General features: G+C 46.6%; 1 long non-coding RNA gene across 1 annotated transcript; it reads right to left on the minus strand.

The window, feature by feature from the left end:
* Positions 1-3,208: 3,208 nt before the first annotated feature.
* Positions 3,209-6,066, minus strand: LOC123385734. Its single transcript, XR_006598697.1, has 3 exons — positions 5,859-6,066; positions 4,834-4,941; positions 3,209-4,736 (listed from the first exon to the last, which is right to left on the minus strand). It is a non-coding gene; the product is annotated as an uncharacterized LOC123385734 (long non-coding RNA).
* Positions 6,067-22,607: the final 16,541 nt, after the last annotated feature.

Below are 22,607 nucleotides of genomic sequence, written 5' to 3' on the forward strand. Positions count from 1 at the left end.
GTAAAATCTCAGACTACGTGACATACGGTTTTCATGGTGCAACTTACGTTTGCGGCCCAAGTCTGGTCAGTTTCCCCAAGAGTTGTTTGATCTTTCCCTACTCTTTTTAACATTAACTTTAATAAAAATCAACTTCTAGCATATATTTATATCTATTTTTGGATCGATCTGTCCACCTAATTATGCTCTTGGACCACATTACTTTGATTTTATGGTTCTCTAACATATTATCAAAATTGGACAAATGAGAACTTTTATTATAGCTCCTTTCATTACGGCTCCTCCTTCAACATTCCGTCTGCCCTGGAAGCAACTGTCCGCCGACGTTTGGTCAAACAGCGTCCCTGCTCTCGGCTTCGGTTTCTATATTTATGTGACAAAGGGACTAATGAAAATAAAGGACCTCTGAGCTTCCTTTCAAGTTTAATATCTTGCTAGTGTTCTTTGGGTCTAAGTTCCTAGTGTGGAAAAGTGGTTATTGCATTCGCTGTTCAAGTCAACATGCAAAGGGGGACGTAGCCAAGGGAACCGGATAGCTGGTGGCCTGGGACACATTCTGGCCTTCATCCTGCCCAACAGTGCCACGCTTTGCTTGCTGGGAGAATTTCCACTGAAATAGGAGGAGAAAATGATGGACGATGCGAAAATCTAATTCAATGTTTCTTCGACTAGATGCTTTGCCTGCTGGTTCAATGTTCAAGATATAAATTCGGGAAATCAGTTTTTTAAAGTGCTTTATTTTCTCCTAAAGTACGACCAAACGTTTACGCTATTTCCTGTTGACACACATGTGCAGTTTTTAAATAACCAGCACATGTGGGCCGAGATGGAAGGCAGAGCTCTAAATGACCCGTTCGAAAGAAGGTGAAGGAAACGTCAAGCCCTTGGGCTCGCCCTAAACACAGCTTCTTTCACCAGACTGAAATTTCTCTTTCTGGAAGTTGGAACACGAGCTACTGTGTTGTGACGAGATGCAGGCTTCAGATTTTTAGAGTCTTGAAAGACATATTTAAATCTGGGATGAAAAGACCTTGGAGCTTTGACAGGCATTTATCAGGATTAAAGTAATCCAAATGTGTTTGATTCATGCTCCGCAGTCTGGATCCGGGGTTTAAACTGCAGATGTCCGGCGGAAAAAAAGATTCATTTTTCGTATAGTTTATGTTCTGAAGAGCTAACTCTAAAATAATTTCATTTTCCGTGGAATTCAAGTTCTGGGGCAGGAAATGGATACAATACGGCAAGTGGAGGCTGCTGCCTCGTGCAGGGGGAGCAGGGAGGCCTGGCGCGGCCCTGGGCTGGTCCAGCACTGGGAGCCGCACAGCGCCCTGGGTTGCCTCCATCGCAGCACCTGACACGTTTCTCTCCACTATTTTGGGGAGATCTTCTCGGGCGATGAGTCATTTCCAAACCGCATGGTTTGCAGGAACAGAGTAAAGAGCGTATCCGCATTGATTTGGGGGGCTGGCGCCACAGTGCGTGGTGAGGACGTTACTTCGGCAGGACGGTGAGGACGTGAAGCGCACCCTCGCCCTGGGGGGACTGGCACATGACCCCTCATTCCCTGTGTCCCACGGATGGCACAAACCTTCCCAGGAAACGTCGTGGAGGTCGTCCTCAGGGAAGCAGTCTGAGGCTGTCTGTACCAAACTCCCCCTTTTCCTCCACCTTTCTCCCGACCTCCGACCTGAGTCATTCTGCAGACCCCTGCCCACGTGGCCCCAACCCCCCATGGGCGTCCAACCCCAGTCAGTCTCTTGTACCTCTGACCCCAATTTGGTGTCTGTTTCCAGGGGACGCAGACAGATGCAAAAAAGATGTAAACCAAATATTGTGTTTCTTTTAAAGCTGAATCATGTGTTTTCATCACTTTTTCCTGAATTTTATATTGTATGGCTAACAATATAAAACTTTTTACTCTCCAAACACTGATTAGATACATCATGTAGTTTGTTTTTGGCAATCTTCGATTTCGAGCCCTTGTATGCGATATTAGTCCAAAATCTGTTGGCACTTTAATTATTTTTCTTAAGATTTCGTTTTTCAGAACATATTTAGGTTTTTTTTACCAAAACTGGGGGGGAGGTGCAGAGTTCCCCACACAGCCTCCCCCCCTCATCACCCCCACCAGAATGGTGCCTTCGCTACAATCCGTGAACCTGCACTGATAGGTCTAAATCACCCCAAATCCACAGTTGACCTTGAGTTCTCTGGATGTTGTACATTCTGTGGGTTTGGACAAACGTATAACGACATGTGTCCCTCATTATAGTATCACACAGAGTATTTTCGGTGTCCTAAAGATCCTCTGTGCTCCGCATAGTCATCTGTCCCCCACCCTTGACCCTCTGACGGCCCTGTCCATAGTTTCGCCTTTGCCAGAGTGTCATGTCTCTCACTGGAGTCACACAGTATGCAGGCTTTTCAGACTGACTTCCTTCGCTTAGTAGTACACACTGAGGGTTCCTAAATGTCTTGGAATGGATTTATATGGATCATTTCTTTCTAGCCCTGAATAATATTCTATTGTCTGGATGGACCACCGTTTATCTATCCATCATCTACTGAAGGACTTACTGGTTGCTTCCAAGGTTTGGCAATTCCAAGCAACACGATTGCTGGATCACGTGGCAAGAGTGTGTTTACTTTTGTAAAGAACCACTATTTTTCAAAGTGGCTGCACCATTTTGCATCGCTGCTAGCAAAGAATAAGTTTCTGTTGCTCCAAATACTCACTAGCATTTGGTGTCAGTGTTGCAGATTTTGGCCAGTTGAACAGGCTTGTGATGTTAGTTCACTATTTCAATTTGTATTTCCCTGATAACATCTGATATGGACCATCTGTCCATATGTTATTTCCCATCTGTACATCTTGTTTGGTGACGTGTCTGTTAAGGTTTTATCCCATCTTATAATCAGGTTACTTGTTTTCTTATTGTTGAATTTTGAGAGTTCTGTGTATATTTTGGATAACAGTCCAGTAACAGACACGTCTTTACAAATGTTTTCTCTCAGCCTGTGACTTGTCTTTTTGTTCTTCTTTTAAAAAATTTCTTTTTTCAACGTTTATTTATTTTGGGGACAGAGAGAGACAGAGCATGAACGGGGGAAGGGCAGAGAGAGAGGGAGACACAGAATCGGAAACAGGCTCCAGGCTCTGAGCCATCAGCCCAGAGCCCGACGTGGGGCTCGAACTCACGGACCGCGAGATCGTGACCTGGCTGAAGCCGGACGCTTAACTGACTGCGCCACCCAGGCGCCCCTTGTTCTTCTGATGTTGTCTTTCACAGAGCGTATATTTTTAATTTTAATGAGGTCCAGCTCACCAATTATTTATTTCATGGATTGTGTCTTTGGTATTTTATCTCAAAAGGCATCGCCATACCCGAGGTTATCTAGGCTGACTCATGTTATCTTCTGGGAATTTTATAGTTTATGGTTTGCATTCAGGTCTATGATCCATTCTGAGTTAATGTTTGTGAAGAATGTAAGTCTGTGTCTAGGTTCATTTTTCTTGCACGTGAACATCATGTTGTTCTGACACCATTTGTTAAAAGTTTGTCTTGCTGCATTGCATTGCCTTTGCTCTTTTGTCAAAACTCAATGGACTAAATGGGGGTGTACTATTGGGAACTCTATTCTGTTCCATCGATCTGCTCATCTATTCTTTTGCCGATACGACACTGGGCAACTCCAGGTTTATGGTGAGTCTTGACTCACCGGTCTCTCAACTTTGTTCTCCTTCAATATTGTGCTGGCCATTCTGGGTCTTATGCCTCTCCATATACACTTCAGAATCAGTTTTCAATATCCACAAAATAACTTGCTAAAGTTTTTACTGGGATTGCATGGAGTCTATGGATCAATTTGAGAAAGCCTGCCATCTTGACCATAGTGAGCATTCCTATCCATGAACATGGAATAGCTCTCCATTAATTTATTTGTTTTTTGTTTTCTTATCAGACATTTGTAGTTGTTCTCATTTAGATCTTATACATAATTTGTTAGTTTTATACCTAAGTATTTCATTTTGAGGGGGTGCTAATGTAAATGGTATTTTTTTTTATTTCAAATTCCATTTGTTCATTGTTGGCAAATGATTTTTATATATTACTCTTGTGTCTTACAACCTTGTTATAGCTGCATATTAGTTTCAAGAGGTTTTTTTGGGGGGGAGGGGTCAGTTCCTTCAGATTTTCTACATACCAGTACTGTCATCTATAAATACAGTTTTTTTTTCTTTCCCATCCTTGTCTCATACCTGATCTTAGTGGGGAAGCTTTATGTTTCTCATTGTTAAGTAGGATGTTGGCTGTAGGTTTTTGTAGATAATTCTTTATCAGGTTGAGGATATCCTTCTCTATTTCAAGTTTACAGAAAGCTTTTTATTATAAATGGATGTTGGATTTTGTCAAATGCTTTTTCTGCCTCTGTTGATTTGATCATATGATTTTTCTTCTTTAGTCTGTTGATGTGATGTGATGGATTACATTAATTGGTTTCAAATGTTGACCCAGCCTTGTGTATCTTGGATAAATCCCACCTGATCATGATGTATGTTTTTTTATACATTGTTGGATTAGATTAACTAACATTTTGTTGAGAAATTTTAAATCTGTATTCATGAGAAATATTGGTCCGTAGTTGTCTCTCCTTATAACGTCTTTGTGTGGCTTTGGTAGTAGGGTAAAACTGGCCTCAGACAGTGAGTTAGAAAGTATTCCCTCTGCTTCTACCTGTGAAAGAGATTGTAGAGAAACAATATTTTTAAATGTTTCAAACTTTAAATAATTTTTAAACAAATATCAAAATAACCTGGAATTGTTTGCTTACCCATTTGAAGATTGTTCGGTTTTGAAACATGGAAGGTCAGTGAGAAGTCACTGAATAAGGTCTCAGGCTCAGAGCCTTCCTCAGAAGCTTGAAATGGAGTGGAGGGTGCTGATGAAAAAGAGAAAAATAAAAGTTACACATTTTAGTGTTAATTCCTCTGAACCTGATTGTCCAAATCCTGATAGAAAAGTATTTCTAGACTATTCTTTTACTGTTGAAAAAAGAGGTTCCAGCACATTTTGAAAATAATACTTTCTCTTGCAGCATCTTGATTACCCATCCTAACTTTCAGCTCTAATAATTCCTTTATTGTTTAAGGTGAATAATAATATATAAAGACTCACATTATTTGATGGTAATAATGATTTTCAATGTTGACTTCAAAGAATATTTGATCTTTTTTTGGAAAAGAAAGCTCATACACTTGGGGCTAGAATTTTCATTTCTTTTTTTACATCTTTATTCTTGGCTGAACTCACAGCCTTAAAGAGTAATGCTTATGTGCTTGTGGTTATGCTCTAGGCAGTATTTTTTCATCTAAATCTACTTTAACCCGCTCATTACTCCCCTCTAAAATTCCTTCCACTTGACTTTTCCAAACCTTCCTCTCATGGCCAGCCACCCTCCCCATTTCACACTTTTCTAAATTGTGGCTCCATTATTTAAACTGGGTAATGGTCACTTAGCTGAAGACTCATTTGTGTAAAACACATTTAGCAAATATAAACATTTCAGGGAACAGAAAGACTTCAACTCGTACTCTTTCCAGGATGTCTATAAAAATTTTAGGCTCTATCATTTTTTACGACTAACATGTTTTACTGCATAATATCTTCCAGATATTTTTTTCATTATACTTTTACTCAATTATTCCATGTCAGTTTTTGTTTCCAAAATGTACATAACTCTTTCTTATACAACCTCAACACAGCGTAGCTAAATTGCAAAAACAAATCTTCTGTTTACTTTTTACTTGTTTCAGTCAGCAATACATTTCTCAGAATTTCTCAGACACTAAAACTTACATAAACTCTCTGCATTTAGGTGTTTTCAACAGCAGGAGCTATTTATTAGTCAGGAAGTCGCCAATATATTTATATGGTTATGCTGTTTAGAAAAGAAAAAAGAAAAATTTATAGTTGCATCGTCTCTAGGGCATGTAATGGAAGAAATAACTAATATTTAAAATATCTATCACTTTATCACCATTTCAATTATCTGAAAGCTTTAGTTTGGTACCCAAGAATCTGGAAATAATTTAGGATTGCCTCTTAAATGTCTGTATTTTACCTGATTATGTGCATGGGGAGACTGCCAGTAAAGGAGAACAGACTGGGGGTGTCAGGCCAGTGTTAAGCATCAGCAGGTGTAATGCTGTTACCAAGTTGCCAGGGTTTTTTAAGCAAAGATAATTGATATTTATCCAATAATATTTACTTGGGTGCATACTACGTACATGAATGACTCTGTTCTATATCCTCAATTTTGCAATATGTTGTTTAATGCCTTAATGTTTTATTTTAAATTTGAATAAATTTTTAGAAAATAACATAATTTAATATCATCGAATAAATGCCCACATATTCGTATGTGATTAGGACTGATAATGTCTGTATTTTTCAGAACGTCAGCGCAAAAGTCTGTAGTGCTTAACTACTGTTTGCTATGTGAATATACGAATGAACGAGCAAGGAAATGAATGAATATGTTCACAAAAGTATTTCTCCAAATGACGTTAATGGAGAATCTGTTGCCAAAAGAATATATGGCATATTATAATTCTATGGAGGGATTACAAGGTAGAGCCAGAATGTCAGATACAGGATCTGAGAGGCTGGATTTGAAAATCACTCTGTGTGACCCACAGCAAGGCATTTATTTATTTATTTTTTATTTTATTTATTTAAATTTTAATTAGGTAACATACAGTACAATATTGGATTCAGGGGTAGAATTCAGTGATTCACCACTTACACATAACACCCAGTGCTCATCCCAACAAGTGCCCTCCTTAATCCCCATCACCCATTTAGCCCATCCCCCATGCTCCTCCCTCCATTAACCCTCCATTCGTTCTCTGTCATTAAGAGTTTCTTGTTGTTTATTTCCCTCTCTTCCCTTCCTCCCTTCCCATGTGTTCATCTGTTTTGTTTCTTAAATTCCACATAAGAGTGAAATCATATAGTTGCCTTTCTCTAATTGACTGATTTCATTTAACATAATACAGTCTAGCTCTATCCATATGCTTGCAAATGGCAAGATTTCGTTCTTTTGAATGGCTAAGTAATATTCCAATCCTAAAATTTGTATTGAGCCACAAAAGAACCCAAATAGCTAAAGCAATCCTAAAAAAGAAAAATGAAACTGGAGGCATCATGATTCTGGACCTCAATCTATATTACAAAGCTATAGTCATCAAGACAGTATGGTACTTTCATAGAAACAGACACATAGATCGAAGGAACAGAATAGCAAACCCAGAAATGGACCATTGAATACATGGCCAACTAATCTTTGACAAAGCAGGAAAGAATATCCAATGGAAAAATCCAATATCCAATGGAAGATGTCTCTTCAACAAATGGTGCTGGGAAAACTGGACAGCGACATGCAGACAAATGGACCTGAGGGGCACCTGGGTGGCTCAGTCTGGCGTCCGACTTAGGCTCAGGTCATGTTCTTATGGTTCGTGGTTTGAGCCCCGTGTCGGGCTCTGTGCTGACAGCTCAAAGCCTGGAGCCTGCTTCCGATTCTGTGTCTCCCTCTCTCTGACCCTCCCCTGCTCACGTTCTGTCTCACTCTCTCTCTCAAAAATAAATAAATGTTAACAAACATTTTAAAATGAACCTGGACCACTCTCTTACACCATACACAAAAATAAACTCAGAATGGATGAAAGGCCTAAATGTGAGACACAAAACCATCAAAATCCTAGAGGAGAACACAGGCAGCCACCTCTTTGACCTTAGCCAGAGCAACTTCTTACTAGGCTTGTCTCCGGAGGCAAGGGAAACTAAAGCCAACATGGACTATTGGGACCTCATCAAGATAAAAAGCTCCTGCACAGTGAAGGAAACAATCAGCAAAACTAAAGGCAACCGATGAAAGATATTTACAAATGGCATATCAGATAAAGCGTTAATATCCAAAATCTATAGAGAACTTATCAAACCCACACCCAAAAAATAAACAATATAGTTAAGAAATGGGCAGAAGACATGAATAGACACTTCTCCAAAGAAGACATCCAGATGGCCAACAGACACATGGGAAGTTGCTCAACCTCACTCATCATCAGGGAAATACAAACACAAATATACAAAAAGAGAGAATGCTTTGTAAACTCCAAAGCACGAATCTATGTTGTGTTTTGTTAAATTAAAAATACTGTCAAAATATCTCCCCTACTTTAGACACATGAAAAGATGCTCAACATGACTCATCATCAGGGAAATACGCATGAAAACCACAATGAGATACCACCTCACACCTGTCAGAATGGCTAAAATTAACAACACAAGAAAACAACAGGTGTTGGCAAGGATTCGGAGAAAGAGGAACCCTCCGGCACTGTTGGTGGGAATGCAAACTGGTGCAGCCAGTCTGGAGAACGGCGTGGAGGTTCCTCAGAAAGTCACAAATAGAACTACCCGATGACCCACAACTGTACTACTAAGTATTTATCTAAAGAATACAAAAATGCTGATTTGAAGACGAACATGCACCCCAATGATTATAGCAGCATTTTTTACAATAGCCAAACTATGGAGAGATCCCAAGTGTTCATTGACTGACGAATGGATAAAGATGTGGTCTATATATATAATGGAATATGACAGAGAGATAACAAAGAATAAAATCTTTCCATTTGTGACAACATGGATGAGCCCAAAAGGCATTAGGCTAAGTGACATAAGTCAGAGAAAGACAAACTGTGTGATTTACTCATACATGGAATTTAAAAACAAAACAAATAAATGAACAAACAAAAAATAGACTCTTGAAAACAGAACAAACTGGCATTTTGCAGAGGGGAGGTGGGTGGAGAAAGGGGTGATGTAGATAAAGGGAATAGACTAAGAGGGTATGAACTTCCAGTGATAAAATAAGTAAGTCACAGGGATGACAAACCAGGCGGCACCGTCAATAGTATCGTAACAATGTGGAGTGACTGCCCTGGTCGTGACGGGCGCTGAGTGATGGGCCGAACGTTGAATCACCATATTGTACACCATGTGTCTACTAACATAACACTGCGTGTTGATTACGCTTCAATTTTTAAAAAAGAAAAAATACTTCAGTAATTCAGAAAAGGTAACTAGTCTTTACAGTGGTTGGATTAGCTGCAAGAGACTGGTGTTCAGAGACGCAAATGGCTTGACGCTCTCAGAATCTGAATCTCACTTGTCCGTTGACTCAGAAAGTTCCTGCTCCATTTTGTAAGATGCTTTTACCACAGAACGAAAAGATCAGACCACAGAAAGCAGCACCAGGAATCACTTGCTTGGCGTAAACACAGCCAAAATGGTATTGTTCCCACAATGACTTCACTTAGATCTGTTCTTTCCCCCCCCACCCACAGAAATCGAGAAAAGTCACCAAGTTTCTTATGTAAAGACTGAGAGAAAGAAAAAAAACAAGATTCAGAGCAGAGAAGGAAAGAGTCCTTCCCAGAGAGTCACAAAGACCGGCACTTAACAAGGGCCAGTGTCGCTGGCAGATGGCAGAGGGTTAATGTGAGACGCCGGGCCACAGTCTACAGCCTGATGTGGCCCCTCCCGCAAGCCATGCCTGCCCCACATCCCATTTGCCAAAATTCAATACTTTCCCATCTGAATCACTTCACTGCACATAAAACAGGCAAAGGGGCTTAAAATAGTTACACTATAGCCCATCAAATTCTCAGTTCTCACCACTCGCCCAATGTAATTTTCGAAAATCAGCATCTTTTTGTTGTGCGTGGAGGCGGTGTGGTGGGGGTTAGAGGTGGTTCCCATTTCCTTGTAGTCTCCAGGCAGCAAGGTCTGGGTTAGTGTCTGGGATGATTTTGAACGTTCTCAGTGGAGTAAGTGCCCACCGGCCCACCCGCGAATTTCAGGTAGTTTTAGATGAATGAGAAAAATGCAGGGGTTCCAGTCTCCGTGAGTCCCCCACGGATCTCAAAGGGGTGGGAACTGGAAATGAAGGGACAAATTCAGAAGGCGTGTTTGAGCCTGAGCAGTACAGGCAAGCGATCCCACACTGGGGAACGTGATCAGTACTGTCACGACTTGGACCTCGTTTTCAGGTCCTGCGTGGCATTAAGCCCCCGTAGGAAAGACTGCTCTGGCTGAGTGACCCAGAAGGGGTCGTGGTGATGACGATGATTTTCAGACAGGGCTCGTCCTTGCTTCTGCCAGTCAATTTTTCTCTGTGGGCTGCGTTTCCAGAACGCAGGGGCAAAGCGTGCCCATTGGCATCAGTGTCACCGGCTTTCACACGCACAGCCAAGGCCGCAGGGATTCCAGGAGGCAACAAGTGTCTCCAAGCATTGATTCGCCAGGCTGAGGCCAGGTGTCATCCTGAAATCCTGTCCTTGCCTGGCATTTTCCATCGTATCCCATCGGTTACCAGCTTCTCTCGGGACACTTGCCATTTATTTTTAATTAGTTTCTAATCTTTTTTTTTAAAGTAGGCTTCATGCCCAGTGTGGAGCCCAACACAGGGCTTGAGCTCATGTCCCTGAGATTAAGACCTGAGCCGAGATCAAGAGTCGGAAACCTCACCAACTGAGCCACCCAGGCGCCCCAATTTTTTAAATTTTGAGTTATTTTTATCGACATATACTTACCATACCACGTGATGATAGTTTCCATGCACAATATCTTGGAAACATCATTTAAGTAAATGAGTTTAAATTGAATTCTTGGACAAGGAGGGGCTTCTGGGGGTCCCTGTCCTAAGAGAGGTGTTCCCCTGAAAGTGACCTCGCTGGTCTTGGGGTGCAGCATGGACATTTAGTAGGAAACACCCGACCGTCTTCCAGAAGAGAGGTGCCTGCTCCCCACAAGCCTTGCAATGGGGTCCTGGGCCCCAGCCCCGCCGTGACTGGCACCACCCATCACCACCTCATTCTGGGTTCAGCGTGCCTGTCCCTGGTGACCATCGAGGACACAGACACGTTTTCACCCGTTTATTGAGGTGACCGGAGAACTCGCCCACTTTCACCCTGCATTTTCTATCTCGTATGATTGGTAGTTTGCCTACAACCCCCACACCAGTTCCAGATCGGTTGGTGGGAGACAAACATCTTCTGAGACTTACCTTTTTAACCCTCTCATGGTGGGTTTTCTTTGATGAACAAAGCCAGTAATTCTTATATAAACCAGGGTATCATTTTCCCATTTATCGTTAATATTTTGTAGGTCTGCTTGAAAAAACCCTGCCTACCTCAAGTTCACAGAGATGTTCTTTATGCCGTAGATAGACGATCAACCAGAAATTGCAATTGGGAGAGGATTCGGATAAGGGTCAAATTATGTATTTTCCCTGTGTGTCAGCAGATGACGTACGCTTTGCCTTTTTTAATAAAGCAGCACACGAGCATGCACGGGCATGTCTCTATGCTTGCTCTGGTCTCTTCTCGTGCAACACCATGCTGCTTTAATGGTCGAACATTTGCAATAAGTCTCGGTAGCGAGCAGCGGGAGTCCTTTCCGGTTTCCCTTGGTCAAGGTTGCCTCTCTTTGCATTTCCACATGCGTTTTAATATCATCTGTTTTCACAGAAATAGAGTCTGTATGTTGACTGGGATTGTGTTCAATCTTCAGATCACGACCCTGACACATCCCACCGTGTTGTATTTTTTAATTTCTGTCAGTGATGGTGTGTGTGTGTGTGTGTGTGTGTGTCGTACATCTTCCCTAGACTTTTTCCTGAAGTTTTTTACGGTTTCGTAAATATTATCAACATCTAAATTTAATTTCTCTTTTTGTATCTATCTGTGTTTTCACTGTTGTCGGTGTATACAAATGCGATTTATTCCATATGTTGACTTTGTGGTGTTTAATCTTACTAAATTTACTTATAAATTCCAATCATTTGTTTTACACTATTTCTGTTTTCTATGTACTCAGTCATGTCCCCAGGGATAGTACCCTAGAATAGTTTTAGCATTTTATATATTTGCCAGTATAAGGGTTGACTGATTGAAACAACCTATTTTCCACCACTTATGGGGAATTTCCAGGCATCACACATACGTGTAGAATATCACTTTCCTCCAGCATTGTGGGCACTTCAGAAATGAGAGAGAATGGAGCGGGTACCTTGAAAAACACATCCAAGTGGCTGATAAGAGTCTGGAACCATGTTCAAGGTCATCAGGGACACTCTAACTCATCCACTACAGGAGCAAATTAAAAACAAGAAGGGGCACCTGAATGACTCTAGATTTCAGTTCAGGTCATGACCTCACAGTGCACGGATTTGAACCCTGCACTGGGCTCTGTGCTGACAGTGTGGATGGATTCTCTCTCTCCCATTCTCTCTGTCTCTCCCATGCTCCCTGTCTCTTAAAAAATAAATTAATTTTTTAAAAAAAATTTTAATAAAAACAACACCACCCAAGCTATCAACCCCTGCGCTGGGAAAGCCGGGATGGCCCTCCACTCTGACACACCGCTGGAAAGAAAGTCAGTGCACACACTTGGCTGCCATCAGGGTCACTGAAGCAAGATGTAGGCCGACCTGCTGACTCTATCATTTCAACGGCAGGAGCACATACACATGTGAGGCGGGCGGACACTGAGGTGACCCAATGTCACCTCCTACCTCCTGGTGCTGACTCTCTTCTCGAGTGCCCTGAGCTTGTGACTTGCCTCCTACTGTGTCTTTTGTCAGAGGTGACAGATGTCACCACCTCGGGCTGATCATCTACAGCACAGGTAGACGTCACGCACAGTCAGGATACTTCTGTGACTTCATCCAGCTGAGGTGAGGGCCACATGGCAAGGGTTCCAGGTAGTGTCTGAGGGCCTGTCCCACAACTTCTAGGACCTGCGTGGCAACCACCGTGCAACCTGGGACACTCTCAGCTCCAGAAAGGTCATGGCCTGCTGGCACCTTGCCCACAGCTCTGGGACCCGCTGAGCAGAGGACCCAGCTGGGCAGAGCCTGACTTGTGAGCTCAGCAACTATGAGATCATAAATACCTACAATGTCTGTAGGAATTTGTCACACAATGATAGAAAATCAACACAATCCAAAACAAAAACAAAAACAAGAAAGCCCAGCACATCTCTCCATCAAAATTGTGCTTATATTTATCTCGGCTTTATTCATAGGATTCCCGAACTAAAAATAGGCCCGATGCCATTAAACGGGACAATGGAAAATGTGGCACATCCACGTGACAGGATAGCAGGACCGATAAGAAGCTAATTAAAGTGACAACAGGGCAGGATGCACACACACCGTGTTCAGCGGACACATCTGGACCACCAATGGCACACGTGCTGGCTTAGTCCACTTATAAGAAGCAGCAGAAAAGACAAGGCTAGTGGGTGGCTGTAACCGTGGTCACGTCTGGGTGTGAGGAGAGGGTGCTGACCAGGAATGTGATGAGGGACTTTCCGGAGCTGGAACGCTCTACATGGTGGCTCGGGTGTCAGTCACGTCGGTATGTAAATATTCAGAGAGCCACACACCCCACCCAGGTGAATTTTATGTCTAGGCTACATGTCAGCTTAAAAACCTTAAAAAACGAAGGAAAATGGGGGAGTGAGCATGTGGGGAAGGTCGTGTGCTGTCAGGCATTTGCAGACGGCCCGTCAAACAGCCACGGTCTTCTGGTCACACACGAGTGACGTCCTGCTCACAGGATAAGAGACGAGGGGACGCGTCTACAGTTTGAAGAGAACTGCAGGTGTTTGAAGGGGTCCCTGCGGAGAGCTGGGGGATGTCTTGACCAGGGAACACTGACTGGAGTGGAGGGAAGAGCTGGGGCCCATCTGGAGCGGGGACTGTGAGCCCCAGAGCCCCCGGCCTTCCTGCCGAGAAGAACACTATTTGGGGTTCCCCGGGTTGATTGCAAGCACAGGACACCTGGCTTCCCTCAGCACCTCCTCTGAACAGACCCACTGCATGTAACAGAGACCAACAGAGGCACCTGACGCTAAATGGTTTTTTATTTAAAAGCACGCACGTGAGAAATGATGAAAACCAGATTTTCAGGGGCGACCTTAAAGCGGTGGTGAAATCACACCCCACCGTGAGCTTTGTGAGTGAGCGCCTGTCCCGGCAGCTGCATTAATGCACAGACTGGCCGGCGGGCGGCTGGGGTTCCCAGCCGGCCCCACCCCCAGAGCTCTAGGTGGCCCACAGAAAGTAACACGACACGTGGGCCTCTCCATCCCCTATCTGGCGATGATGCACAGCCCTAGAGCGGCTCCCGCTGAACTAAGGCGGTAGCAAGGGACCGGGGTCACGCCGAGTTCTCCACACCCCTAGCTGGAATTTTGACCATCGCCGTGGGCCTTAATAAATATACCGTAGCTATAGAAATATTTGGGAATTGACCAAGAGATCCCAGCTGCCTCTCTTCCAGAATCCTTCATCTCGACCCTAGGTAATCGCTGCATTGCAGACTCGGAAAACTATGTGACCTGCCCTTCAGCAAAGACTCTCCTGGGGCTACAAAAGAGCTGGGCCGTGTGGGCAGGGCCTCCTAGGAGAAAGAGCCGTGCCTGTGGTCAGACTGCCAAGACTGAGATCCCAGCACCATGGCTGCTGTTCTGTCTCAAGGAGTTTTCCGACCTGAGGCCTCGGTCCTCAGACACACAACATGGGGAAAAAGTAAGTCAGCCTTTCAGGAGCAGACAGCAGGTGGGTCCAAAGGCCCTGGCGACTGCTGGTATGACTGGGCTCTATTTCCAGGAAGAAGCCTTGTTGTAAGAGATAGAAATCGATGTATTTTTAAGAACAAGGGAAGGGGATTTAAAAACAAATCTATAGAACCACACCGACAGGCCGCAGACCCCACTGTTGGGCATGGTCTCCCAAGAAAACGTGTGCCAGTGTTGACTCCCGTCCCACCGATGGCCACACGTGTACTTATTATACTTTTATTGCTTTCCTATCGAGTGTTTGCTCAGAATAGGTGGTATGTAAAATTAACTTTGTCTCCTACAAGGAGGATCGTGACACCCACCGAGGGGACTCACCGCCATGAGGCGAGATCCTGGCCCCCGACGTGTCTGTGTGCTTCGTCCTCTCCGGTCCCTGCAGGTCCCAGGAGCCACCAGGGACCGGGGTGCAGATTTCTCATTCTTGGTGGATTCAGAACAAATGAAACATATTGGGCAACTTGGAACTCAGCCAAGGGCTGCCCAACGCTATGACATTCCAACGCTGTGCCCAAAGCCAAGCCGGGCGCGGGACCGTGTGCGTAAGCTCCCCGCGGAGCGTCCGGGGTAAGCAGGTGCTGCTGGCGATTCGGGGAGGCAGGGGCTCCTTGTGTTTGGCTACTTGGTAGCCAGCAGTTGTTAAATAAACAGTCACTAATATTTATCACGTGCTTTCCGTGGAGAAGTCTGGCAAAGTCACAGGTAAGACAATATCGGTGCCTAAAAGAACACTCTGCTTCAACTACGTGCTGAAGGCTTCATGCGCTCAGAGACTCAGGAAAAGCCCAGAATCCCAGGAGGAGCTGCAAAGCGCTGGGTGGGCAGCCCTGACCCCGGTTTGGGAGGAGCTTGGGAAGCACGTGTTGGTTTTGTGGCCAGCACGTGGCCAGCACCTCAGACAAAGGGCAGGCAGGCTCCAGACACGCCAACAGACGAAGACTTGTGGGCCCCCAGCACACGTGGGTCTTCTGCCGTCCCCGGGCCAAGCAGAGAAGCTGTGAAGCTCAGGGTCTGCAGACGCTGCACGTATCTCCTAACTTTTAACACAAAGAGTCGGATCAAAAATAAATCAGAAGGGGAATAAAACGCTTGTGTTTTCTGATGGGCTGGCTGCGTTCCTGCCCTGCCGGCGAGGGGAGTGCGGGCACGGGCTACACCTTGGCCGGCGCCGAGCGCAGCGTGCAACGGGTTTGCACGGGCACAGGCACGCCGCGTAAGCCCTGCATCATGCCTAAGCTTGCTTGGAAACCCTGGCCTGTTCAGGGGGTTTCTCCTGGGTTCTGCAAGCAGTAGGTAGAGCCGAGTCATCTGGCCGCGTCCAGCATGCAGTTAGAAATTTACATCTGAATTTACGCCAGAAATCTACATCTGGCGCCTGGGTGGCTCGGTCGCATCTGACTCTTGATTTCCTCGTGAACCCAGGGTCACGGGATCGAGCCTGCGTCCAGCTCTGTGCTGAGCATGGAACCTGCTGGGGATGCTCTCTCCCTCTGCTCCTCACTCCCACTGGCTCTCTCTCTCTTTCTGGCTCTCTCCATAAATAAGAATGTTTAAAAATAAAATAAATGTATGTCCGAGCCACAATGCGCCTGCACATCTGCACCCTCCGGCCCCGGTGTCCCAGAAGCCGGATAGCGACCGGCTCCACAGCAGCAAGCGAGAGCCGGGCAACAGAGCCCAGCTCAGGGCACACACAGGGGCAGCAGACACTGCCCAGGTCAGCAGGGAGACGGGTGTGTGGCTGTGGAGGGGCGTGCGGACACCCACGCCTTGCAGGCCACCGTGGTGGTTCCGTGGATCCTCACGGGGGTGACAGGAGGCCCCCCGGAGTCAGGAGGTGGACAGGTGGCCCCTCTGTCCCTGGCTTGCATTGCCTAATGGATGGGCCGACAGCCATTTGAAGGAAATACTAACACTTAGAAGAGTTGGTTTGGTCCTGGGGTGGAAGACGTGATGCCCTCTGTGTCGCGACTTCTAAGTGAAGAATCAGACATCCAGCTGCACGTGTCGTTCTGGACTGAGCGTGGAGGTCTGGGTCAGGAAGAGAACCGTCTGTAGGTCAACGATCAACCTCGGACACGCCAGAACCCGGAGAAACCCCGACATCACAGGGAGGGAGGGAAACACAAGGCTTCTGTGGGGGCTGAAAACGTGAAACCAAAGAATGTCAAGAAAGTCAGGAAGGCGGGTCCAAGGAAGGGGACTTTTAGAATCAGCAGTGTCCCTGGTACCGGACGCCTCGTGAGCGGGGGCCCTGGACCGGCGGAGGAGCCAGAAGTCCCAGAGGGGGGCCGGCCTGCGACCGCCGTGGGGGCGATCCGCGCAGACCCTGGGGGGCTCAGAACCAGAACACGCAATCTTACTCTTTCCCCATCAGGCCTGTTTCTCTGAGGCTCATCCCGGTGCCCAGGTTTAAAAGGTGAAGTTCCATAAACCAAATCTGCCAGCTTCTCTTGCAGCTAGGGCTGTGATTTTGGTAGCGTTCCGACACGACTTGCTAGACAGCTGTGGCTTTCCAGGGATGAACTCGACCACGCTGGCTGTTGCCCTCACTCTCCCCTCTCGCCGCCCCGGACAGTCGGCCGTGAGGACGAAGCGGGGCACCGGGGCAGAGGGGCGGGAAGCCGGAAGGAGCCACGGCTGTGGTTTCACCCCGACTCCTGACTTCTGGATTCCCTGTTACCAGGACAAATCTTCGCGTTGGGCTGACGCTCGGCGGGCTTCTGTGGTTTGGAGGTGAAAGCCGTCCCTCCTGGTACGTGGACGCAGCCCTCTCTGCTGGGCAGCGAGGCTGTGAGGCCGGAGGCAGAGACTGACGGCCGGCCGTCCGCGAGGCGGAGGACGGGCTGCGGGCCAGGGGTGCTCCCCACCCGGCGCCTTGCTCGTCCCGGCTGAGCCCGCCCTCCCCTGCCTGCGCTTCCGTCCACGCATGCTCCCTGCAGACTCCGAGACCTCCGTGGGCCTTGCAGGGGGCCGTCGGTGCTCACTGGGTCCGCACTCCCTGGGGCATCCGAGCCCTCTGCACTCCGAGACGATGGCAGCAAAAAGTGAGTTCCAACACACGTGTGCAGAGAACTGTGTCCTGCTGGGGTTCCGCTGAAAGCGGGCGTTCCGTCTCTGGAGCCTCAGGCCCCTTCCCTCGGGCCGTGGGAGCCCCTGCCGGAGCGGCGACCTGGAGAAACACACACGAGTCATAAAAGCGGGACTGCAGGGCGGCAGGTGCACAACCACGCGTGATCATCTCCCATCGAGGAAGCGGCACGGATTACTGGTCAAAGCTGCACGGACATCGTCCGGAGAGGAGGCGCGGAGAGGCTGGCGCACGTCCGCCCAGGTGCCCAGAAGGCGGCGAGGTTCCCGCGCTGCACGGAGGGCCGCGTGCAGGTCTGTGGGGCTGAGGCCGGAAGGAGGTGGAAGCAGGTGCGCACAGCACCGCGTCCTCGGAGCTGCGTGCTGGGGCTGCGGCCTCACCGTGGGGTCTCAGGACAGAGACAGGGGCCCAGCTACATCCAGAAAGCCGCCGCTGCGGCCCGGACAGCTGGGCCCTGCCTCACCTGCCTGACCGACTTCGCCCGGCCAGCACCCACATCAGGGGTGCTGTTCTCCAGAAGGACAGGCTTTCTGTGCCGTCGCTTCACTGAGGCTTGGGAAGAAGAAAATAGGTTTGTTGTTGTTGTTGTTGTTTGAGAGAGAGAGAGAAAGAGACTGAGCATGTGTGAGCAGGGGAGGGGCAGGGAGAGAGGGAGAGAGAGAGAGAATCCCAAGCGGGCTCCATGACCAGCACAGAGCCCGATGCGGGGCTCGATCCCGTGACCCTGGGATCATGACTTGAGCCAGACTCAAGAGTCGGATGCTCAACCGTCTGAACCACCCAGATGTCTGGAAGAAGATAGTTTTAATATGTGTTATTATAATTAATCTTTAGCTGGGTATGTTTTAACTTAAAAGAAGAAACACATTAAATTCATCTAGTTTTAGAAATCACTCTGTTTCTCATTTATAACTAAACGCAGGTTAAAAATAATTCCTATAACGAATATTCCCTTTCCTCTCGCTTTCCTGCCACCCGTCCAAAATCTGTGGGTAAATTTGAGCACCTTGATGAACGTGGAAATACATTTTAACTGGATTCTTTGGAAACAGTTTAAGACACAGTGTGTTGCATTATATAAGATCAGACTATAATACAAATAAATACTAATATTTATATAAGATCAGACAATAATACAAATAAATATTAATATTTACAGATCTCTGGGTTTGCTGAGACATGTATTCAACTAAAAATCAACAAAAAAAATCATAAAAGTATGCATCTTTTACATTCTTGTGTTTTTCTCTGTGTGTACCGTAACTCGAGATACATAAAAAGTATTCTTCACATTATTTAAAACCAAAAGTATATATAACTCCATTTCTTTAACAGATAAAAACCCATCAACTTACTTACTGCGTTTGGAATTTAAACAATGTGACACAAAGCACATCGCTTTTAATAGTTCCTAAAGGCTATTACAGAAAAGCGACTCAGACGTGATGCAGATCTGCCTTGCTAGCCAACTACAAGAGGCTTTTGGAAGTATCAGCAAAGAAAAGCAGACGTTAAGGCCAAGAGAAAAGCCATCCGGCTGCTGGCTTACCCCGTCCTGCTGACCTGTGCTCCTCTCCCAGAATGAATTCATCACTAACCCAGTATCGCCAGTGTTGAGGCTTTTCACACCTTATGCATCACAAAACAGGATGTCAGTATTTAGTTGTGTCTGTTTTTCATGAATGAAAAAGGCCGACAGAATTACATGAGTTGAAATTCATAACATAGGAACACTGAAGTCCCTCCAATCTCCTGCTACTTAAGTGCAGAACAGGGTTGACAAGAAGCGCAGAAGCATCTGATGCAAACGCCAAGTCCCCAAACCCTTCCTGGGACCCGATCCAGTGGGAGGGGACGGCCCCAGGGTGGTCCTGTGTCTGGGCCCCTCACTAGCCGTGGGAACGACTCTGTCCACTTTGTCTGGAGCTCGGGAGGGCCCAGGGAGCCCCCTGTCCTCCGGACTTTGCAAGGGCCCAGGACACACAGGACCTAAGACGCCCCACGTGTGGGCCGCCAGGGTCTCCCAGGACCAGCTGCTGTAGAGCCCAGAGCACCAGCCCTCCCGTGCCCCCACCACGGGTGCTCAGCAAGCATACCTGCTCCCTCCTGCCGTGTGAGACCGGGACTGGCGGGGACAGAAGCTGCCCGCCTCGAGCCCACCACCCGCTCCACCCCGCCAGGGAGGAACGCCGCGCCCCTCCGCCTCCAGAGGCTGGGGCGGTGGCTGTGCGTGGGAGGGGGCGCCGTGGGGGCTCCAGCACGGCTGAAGACTGACAGCTTATTCTCTGGCCAGCGTCTACATCGTCTGCACTCGGCCAGGGAGGTTCCTGGTTCCAGCAGAGAGGAGCACGGCACGAGACACTGCCCGGCACAGAAGAAGGATTTGTCCATCACGTGTCTGGTCTGGGCAGGTGGGACGGGTGAACCCCCCAGCAGCCCCGAGGCAGCGACGGACAAAGGAGCTTGAGACCCCAAGACTGGGGCGAATCAGGGGAGCGGCGCCCTGAACGTGCGTGTGGGCACTTCAGACTGAGATTAATTAAAATGTGCAGTAAACACCTGGACGACCACTAAAAGTTTTTAAATATGTGTAAATAATAAGATAATAAAGGAAATTAACCAGAGTCGTTAAAAAGTGCTCAGTGTACTCAAAAGAAAGCGGAAAGAGCAGGAAAAAAAAGAAACAGAGAACAGAGAACAAGTAGCAAGATGGGAGATTTTAATTCCATCACGTCAGTGATACCTCGAACGTGAATGTTCTCAACACATCGGCTAAAAGACTAAGACTCTCAGAGTGGATACAACAGGAAAAAACCCAATATATGCTTCTCATAAGAAGCTCTGTGCATGAACACGCAGATAGGTAAAAGGCTGGGGAAAGAGACACCGTGCCAAATCCAACCACAAGAGACTGGGAGTAGCTACCTCAAGGTCCACGTAGACTTCAGACCAAGGGGAATTATACGAGCACCTAATGATAAAGGGGTCGGTGTTCTAAGAAGACGTAACAACGCTGAGTATGGACGCACCTGACAGAAGCTTCCGGAACCGCCAGGGCACGTGGACAGAGTTGCACACATAGACACTCCTCGTAGTTGCTGGTAGGGCAGAGGCAGGAAATCTGTACGGACAGGAGCGATGCCAGCCCCACAGTCAGCCCATCCGGCCTAACTACCGTTCGCAGAACACTCCACAGAGACCGAGCAGGACTCCTGACAAACGTTAAGGTCCTGGGACGCAGAGAAGGCTACGTGACCTGACAGCCACACGCCACGTGCTTTCCTGTCAGACCCGGGATGGGAGAGGGACCGAGGGGGAAACCAAAGAGATAAGAATAGTTTGTGCTTTTGGTCAACAGCCACAATGTTAACTTTGTGGCTGTCACGGTTGTGTGAGAGTTGGCATCCGGGAGGCGGGGGAGGTGCGGGCAAGTGTCTCTACTGCCTTTGCAACTCTTCCGTAAGTCTAAAATTATTTCAAAACAGTAAGTACATAGATACAGACGTTTTTACGTACACGTACACACATTCATGTGTGTATACGAACGCACCGCTTTCCCTGCTATCCGAAGTAGAGCCTTCCGATGCAAGCTTTCAAAAACCAGAATGGTGTAAGCAAAGCAGCAAGTACCGCTAATTTATGTGGAAAGTTCTGGAGCGTTCCCAGACCCAAAGCAACCTGTCGTAGGCCTCTCTGATACCTCAGGACACATCTTGCTAACAGACGCACAACACACGTGGAGAAGAAGCCCCGATGTGCACAGACACGGTCCTGGGCTCTGGGGGCTGGAGGTGGCGATGCTGACGTGGTCCCAGGGAAAGGGGGGGTGCCCAGTGCCCGCCACCCCTGTGCCTGCTCGCTGCGGACCGACACTGAACATTCTTTTCCTTCTTTCGCCTTTTTTTGTAAAAGTAAAAGTCCTCCTCAGATTTCCCTCAGTTATTGAAAACAGGTACTAATGTAGGTCATTCCTAAAAGCAAAGTAGCGGTTCATGAAATTTGAGAAGCAGGGGATAGCTGTGTATGCATACGCCCATATATGAGTATATATCCACATATATGCATTCTACAACCATTGACGCTGACCAGAATTTTCTTACTATGAAAGCAGAATATAGGAACCCAACAGAGCCCATTTGGTAGCTATTAATGGGGACAAAGTCAAACTTACCCTCTAATGAGGTGAGATTCTCAATCCAATCAATTTTATAACCACTGACCTAAATTTCTAGAGCCACAGAGAACAATATCACCTCTTTCAGACTTCCACACCATGAACATAGCTATTACTTCTTTTATATGACAGCACTTTAAACACATAAACACGTCTCTCAAAATTCTCTTGCCTAGCTTGGAATGGCGGTTTATAGGCTGTATTATACCGAACTTTGCTATGTGAATCTTCATTTCGGAGCACGTCACAATTCTGCCAATCTATGACAAATCATCTCAAATATGGAATCAGCTAATAACTTATTATGAAACCAACTACAGCAGATGAGAGCACAAGGCTCTTTTTGTGGGGAACAAGCTTAGGAACTCCCTGAATTTTCACCCATGGGTTAACAAGTCTTAGGGAGAGGAAGCCTCAGGATGAAAGCATCCAAGGTTAGGTAGGTATTTAGGGTGGAAATGCGCCCCAATTTAGTACTATAGCATAAAGCTGTATGCACAGGAAAAATTAGGTAATTTTTCCTGCAAATTAGGTAAACAGGCAACCCGGGGCTATAGACCACTGAGGGGGAAGTTGCCCAGAGTGGAGCTGATTAGCAAAAGAAAGGTGCCTTGTTGACCCTGAA

Source organism: Felis catus, chromosome B2 (genome assembly GCF_018350175.1).
Source record: "Felis catus isolate Fca126 chromosome B2, F.catus_Fca126_mat1.0, whole genome shotgun sequence".
Lineage (NCBI taxonomy): Eukaryota > Metazoa > Chordata > Mammalia > Carnivora > Felidae > Felis > Felis catus.